We start from the raw sequence: 7,185 nt of genomic DNA on the forward strand, positions 1-7,185 counted from the left end.
TTTGTTCTAACGTGAGTGACTTGTTCCCAGGACTAGTCGTACAGAAATTGTTAATATTCTCCAATAACAGCTTATGCTGGAAAGCTGTGACTCATCTTCTCTAGGGTATAGGTTTTACAGAAGGACCAGGGCTATGATAGGTCCCAGCAGGGAAATATATCTTTGGAAATACTTTTTTCCTCTGGGGTTCTGAAACTTCTCTACTAGTTTTATCTTACCCTAGGTCTTGAGCAAATTGATTCTGAAAGCTTATGAGGCAGATTGTGAAGTCTTCTCCCCATTTCCTTTCAATTCAGGGAATTTGATGGGGTCTTATTTTTCCTCCCTTCTTCCTGCTTCTTGTGACACAGCAGTGTTTCTCAAGAAGGGGAATTGTGAATTGCACCTTGGCAACTTCTGTAAATTTTTTGCAAGTGGAAGGCAGCCCCCTCCTCACTCCCTACTTCCCATCCCTTTTTTTCTGGGACTGGTGCCAATTTTCCTTACTTCCAAGTTTATTAAATGTGTGACTCTGGAGAAGTTTCTAAACTCCTATGGGTCTCCTTTTGGTCAATCAGTAAAATCTCAATTTCCATCCCTAGCTCAGGGATAGGCTATAACCCAAAGGATATTTATAATTTTTTATAAATTGGGAAAATTACAGTATGTTGCCTCAAAGGTTTGTTCTGAAAATCAAATGAGAGTAGTCCAGTGCTCCATAGGGCAAATTCTCAGGAAATTCTAGCTATTTTTATCCATAGTGGCTGCTATTATTTTTTGTTTAGGGCATTTTACTCAGTTTTTGCCAGATCACATCACCACCACTCCTTGAACTCTGTATTTAAGATGTTTTTAATGTTGTGTTGTTGCCTGTATTGTTGATGGACTACCTCTAAATTCAAATGTCCTCTGAATAAAGGCTTCAAAAAGATTGAAACGTTGTATTCAATAGCATGGCCTCCATGAAGAAAGCTAACATATTCTTCTATCCACAAGAATCTTGTCTGACCTATCTCACACTGATAAATCATTTAGGATAGTTGATGACTACAGATTTAATAAATCATATGCAATCACACTTGAGGACAATATGAGAGTTTTGGAAACTTAAAGTAAGTGTACTCTTAAGCAAAGTGGCAATGTTTTAATTCAATCTTTTTGGTTTTATTTATTAGTTGGAAATTGTCTTATGAATAACTATTTACCTCACCTACTATTTGGTTACCCAGTGCAAATATAGCAAAAGCAAGATGAATGCTTGACTCTCTCTTTTAATCACTTTTTTGAGATAATGTGTTGGTTCCCTGTCTTCTTCCATAGGTGAGAAGCTGATTTTTTATATCATTAGAAACTCTTCATTTTAAATATAGCTTATGGCCTTCAAGCCAATGTATTTCTTATTCTTACTGATGCTTAAATTGAAAGAGCATACCATGTAGCTGTAAATATTTATCCAGAATGACCAACACCAAGACATATCCTAATAGAGTTACTAGACTTTAAGGAGAAAGAAAAAGTCCTTTGGACTTTCTAATGGTTTGAAGCTGTATGGACCCCAGAAAATCATGTTATTAAAGCTAATCCATTTCTGTGGGTGTAGACCTATTGTGGGTGGGACCTTTTGATTAGACTATTTCATTTGAGGCAAGCCCTAGTTGGTCTTGATCCTCTTACTGGAGTCCTTTATGAGAGGATGAAAGACACAAAGAAACAGCCAGAAGCTGAGAGAGAAGGACACTCACAAAGGACAGAAAAGCACAAAAACTCAGAAAGAAAGCCACAGTTGGAGCAACCAGAAGCCAAAAGCAACAAGACCCAGGAGAAAAGGACCAGCAAATGCCATGTGCCTGGCCATCTGACAGAGGAGTTCAGATATCATTTGATGATGTCTTGATTTGAACATTTCCAAGGCCTCAGAACTGTAAGCTTGTAAGCTAATAAATCCCCATTGTTAAAAGCCAGTCTATTTCTGGTATATGCATCTTGGCAGCTTTAGTGAACTAAAACAGTGTCTTTGAAAAAATGACATCTGAGCTGACCCTAACATGATGAGAAGGTGGTCAAGGGAAGACCTGGGGTGGGGGAAGTGTTCCGGCCAGAGGGAAAACAAACACAGAGATTTGGAGTGAGAACAGGCTTGGCACATTTGCAAACTGGAAAGAAGACTGGTTTAAGAAACAAACAAGCAAACAAAAAAAACAAAATAGTTTAAAGTGGGCTTTCTTTAGAATGCAGAACTGACAGTGAAGAGGGATGAAGCACCAAGCTATTTTTTATCATTAGTCTTTTTATTCTACTTGAGTAACAGTAAAACTCCTGAAATGTAAGTTAAATAACAATATTAAATATATAATGTACAAATAAGGTGAAATAGCAAGTGTCTGTGAAGGGAATGGGATTTTAACATATGTCTATCGGTCTTTAAATCAAGTGAGGGGAATCATCATAAGTATTAATGCATAGAAGATAAGGGAAATTGAAAACCTAGGCTTGAAGAGTACTCTGAAATATTTGTAACTTTATACATATGAAATTATAAATTGACATTTATCAATTATGAATCCTAAAGAAGTAGCAAGGTGATATTTTTAAATGATTGTATATGAGGACACAATGACCATTGATGAGGACAAAAAAACTATTATTTTCAAAAATCAAGAATAATGTAAGCCACAATTTATGACTAATAAATAAAAATATAAGCAATTTGGAAATTATAAACAAAACAAAAATATCCAAAATAACTCATAAATGAAAATAAAAATAGAAACTTTAATTTCAGAATATTCAGAAAATAATGAAAATGAGAAATTACCAGTTACAACTTAAGCAAATGGTCAAAGGGGTATAGTGAAGTAAATTCATGTCCTTAAAACACACAGGTACACAGAAATAAATGTAAACATACTAGCCTTTAAAATCAAGAAATTAGAGAAGAAAAAATAAAACAAATTGAAAGTAGGAAGGAAGATTTATTAAAATAAAATTATAGCCCCTCCCCCGCCGCGGGCCCAGGAAGGCCGGGCGGGCGCGCGAGGCAAGCGGGCCTGGAAGACCACGAGCTCTATGGGCTCGGGTCGTCGTTGTCGTGCCCAAGTCTCCCGCCTTGTCTCTTTCAGCGCGAGCTACCGGCTCCACAGCAAATTTCTGAGTAATGAAAACTTGAAACTGTTTGGGAACTGCAACAATCCAAATGGCCATGGACACAATTACAAAGTTGTGGTGACAGTGTATGGAGACACTGATCCTGTTATAGGGATGGTTATGAACCTGACTGGCCTCACATAGTATATGGAGGAGGCACTTATGAAGCCCCTTGATCACAAGAATCTGGACCCAGATGTGTCATACTTCACTGATGTGGTGACGCGGGTATCACTATCTTGCCTTACACAGACAGTTAAAAGGAAGTATTGATTTTAACATTTTCTATGATTGCTGTGTGATTTCTGAAGTTTTAGTTTGATGATCTCTTATAAAGCTAGAATTTCTGTTCTCGGTAAATATTAAACATGAAAATTTATCATTTGCTTTTTGAACTTCTTTTTTTTTCCTACAGCATGACAGAAAACGTGGCTGTTTATATCTGGGAAAACCTTCAGAAATTTCTTCCTATGGGAGTTCTTTATAAAGTAAAAGTATATGAAACTGACAATAATATTGCAGTCTATAAAGGAGAATAGATTTTAGGGTTAGCATTGCAGAAAGACCTAATTTCCTTCTGTATTTGAGAAAGATCTTTATCCTTAGAGCATTAAGGAGTCATCACATAATTGTTGTACCTGCACATTGTGTTCTGGAATGCAGATTTATTGAAATTATTGTAAGACCTGTTTTAAATTTAAATCTATTTTAAAACCAAATTTGTACTATATCCTCAATGTCATTCTGGGAATCTTTTATTTATAGATTAAAAATCACTTTTATTTTCACCAGAATGCTTTGGTATAGAATTATTTGAAAACCAAGAAGATACATTTTTTGTAACTGTTTCCTCCACTATCTCATAATTGGTACCCAATTTTTCTTGGATTATACAAATAGTAAAAATGTTTATGAGACTTACAATAGATGAATCTTACAAAAAATCAAATACAGGTGGTCACAAAGTCTGGAAACCTTCACAATATATATATTTTAATAGATTGAATGCTCTCAATTACCTCTTCCAAGGCATGCTGAAGGCGCAAATTTATTCAGTGAAAATTAGAGACAAATCATCTAAGACAATGCATAGCAGATATTTATACAAGGATTGATGGAAATGCTTCTTTAATGCACATTGTTCATTGCAATTTGCACAACTTACTGAAATTTGAATTGTTAGTGAGGAACAACACATTGAACATAGCACATATTAACAGTAAACTATTATGTATTTGATGTGTGTTTGCAGACTTTCTGGCCATCTGAAGAATTTTAATTCAGAAGAGAAGAATATACACTCGTTTTAAATCCAGGTAAAATAGTCATCATGAAAAGGATGTATTATTCTGTGTAAGTCATCTCCTACATATACTTTTTCCTAATTGATCCCATTTTGCTCCAATCATTAAACATACCTGCGTAAGTTGAAGTATATATTGGGCATTCATTTCTGGTAAGTTTTCCTCATGACTAAATCATCAAAATGTCTTTGCATGCCTCACTCAGAGAACTGTTCTCCCATTCTTATTTGTATTCTAAACTTCTTCAATAAAGAGTTTTATTTTTCTCTCCAAAATAAATTTAAAAATAATAAAATAAAATTATAAATCAGAAAAAAATCAAGTCTTTAAATTCTAAGAAGTTGGTGTTTTGGAGAAAAATTAGTAAAATAAGCAAATCACTAAGTAGTCAAATGAAGCAAGAGAGAGACTGCACAAATAAGTCAGAGAAAAAAAAGATGCATGACTACAAATATGGAATAGACACAAGCTTCTAGTTCTCAATGGTTATTTGGTTCTAAATAACTGATTTAAACCAGCTGAAGAAGAATCTCAGCCCCAATTTACTATATAGTAAAAAAAAAAAAAAAAAAAAAAAAGCCTTCTTGGATAGTAAGTTTAAAATACCCAAGCATGACTCCACTGATTACTGATTTCCCAGCAAGGAATGCGGAAATAATGGGCAGCCTTGTCCGTTAGAGAAGGAGTACACTGGCCTCAATAACTTTGGGTGGCAAAGTTGGAGGGCAGAATGAACCATGGCTGTTTTAGGCTGTAACCTCCTCCTAACTCCTCCTAGAAGTTAAATAAATACCAACTCTGGTGAAGTAATACTACCACAAATTTTTTTTTTCCATAATCTCTTTGTTGAGGACTAAAATATCTAAACAGAATTCTCACTTTTTGACAGAAACTACCAAAATTGCCATTATCACTGGGAAAGTATTAGACCCTAAATATGAAATACAGACAAAGAAGACCACACATGAAAAGATTTAGTAGTTTAAATGAAGGTGACAAATCTGAGAAATTAAAGCATATGTCTTTTACTGATGCGATATAACTTTAAGAAATAAAGAGAAATGTCACAAAATTTCTCATTTGAATTTAGGTATGAATTGTTAATTCATTTAAGGAAATATTTGAGTCCCTACCATAAGACAGACAAGACAAATACCCATCTCATAGAGCTTACACTACAGTGAGGGTGAGAGGGGAGAAAAAAAGTGAAAACAGACAAGTAAATAAAGAGGAAAATATCAAGAACTACCAATTATATACACGCACAATGAAAATTACAGAGGATGATGTGGTTGGAACGTTAGAAAAAGCCTCTTAAATGAGGTGATCCTTGAGACCTGAATGACCAGAAGTGGCCTGCCAGGTGAAGATCTGAGGAGAAAGCATTACAGTACAGGCTGTATTGTATCATCTAGTAAGACTCATCACACTGTATTGCAACTGCTGCTTGCTTGTCTGTGTCTCCCAATTTTATGTTAGCTCTCTGAGGTCAAATTGGCACCCCTAGATACTTACAGTATTTAATCTGAACTAAGCCCTGTGGTCAGCTCCCCCATCTATTAAGTAATGACTCCTCCAACTTCTGTTACTCTCCTTGTAGTGAAAATTCTTTCTTTTTTTCCAGTACACCTCTCTGTTCTGGAAATAGCACCCCACCCTACACCACCAGCCATAGGGTCTGAATGAAAACTGCCATCACCTTTTACAATTAAAGTGATTGATTTATAGTGTGAGCACTTGAACCAAACCAGGCCAATCATGGAATGTTATCCTTTATAGTAATAATGATGGGGGAGAGGGGGTGGGGGAGGCAGGAACACTTGACAAAAGAAGGCAAGCTAATCCTTTCCTTAGATTTTTCAAATAAGGCCTGAAGGAAAGAGCCCATTTCCCTCTCTACAGGCACAACTGGAAATAGCTGAGCCTGGAGCTACTGCTAAATATGTCCCCTGCTGCAATGAGAGTAACATCAGCAGTGATGACTCTCTACTTCCAAACTCCTTCCTTTGGTTAACTTCTGCCAATGAATGTCTCCCCTTCCCTCCCCTCCCCTCCCTTCCCTTCCCTTCCCTTCCGTTCCTCCTTTCTTCCTTTCTTTCTTTCTTTCTTCCTTCCTTTCTTTCTTTTTTTGCCTAAGCAGCTTTGAGTTGGATTCTGTCCCTTGCCTACTCATTTCTCAAGGCCCCTGCCAACATTTTCATTTATGCCATTGTTCTGTCTCTGCTCAAACACCAAGTCTTCATTATTTTTCTAATCAATTTCCTCACATTTCTTGCCATCAATACTCAGCCTCCAGTCTCACTCTCCTTCATTTCATTACATCTCACCAGATCTTTATGATGTTAAATATGATCAAGTATTTGATTACTTAAAGTGTCAGAGAATCCCTTTAGTTAAAATCCAAACCCCTCTCTATGCCCACAGGGTCTTTCCTGATCGGGGCCCTCTACCTTGATGTCCCACCACAAACCAACACACATCCTGTACTTCACCCACACGCAAGGGCTTCGATGCCAGGCTGTTCCTCTCTCCCGTGACTTCCTTTGTCCTTCCTGCTCTTTGAAACTGGAAGCTCTTTCTCTGCCTCCTGAATCTGAGTCCCGAGGAGTGAAGAAACCTAGGTTAGAGTGAATGGTCAGTCACTAAAGAAGAGAGAAAGGCAGCCTGAATCCGTGATGTCTACAGGAAAGGTGAGAAAGAAAGTCCTACAGGGCCTGAGACATGACCCTGACATTATCAGCAGACGAGTCCTGAGGTT

The 7,185-nt window shown here is 36.8% G+C and overlaps 1 pseudogene; it reads left to right on the forward strand.

Annotated features, from left to right (window-relative positions):
* The window catches only part of LOC119516446, a 49,287-nt pseudogene extending 45,625 nt beyond the window's left edge, over positions 1-3,662 (forward strand).
* Positions 3,663-7,185: the final 3,523 nt, after the last annotated feature.

Source organism: Choloepus didactylus, chromosome 20 (genome assembly GCF_015220235.1).
Source record: "Choloepus didactylus isolate mChoDid1 chromosome 20, mChoDid1.pri, whole genome shotgun sequence".
Taxonomy (NCBI): domain Eukaryota; kingdom Metazoa; phylum Chordata; class Mammalia; order Pilosa; family Megalonychidae; genus Choloepus; species Choloepus didactylus.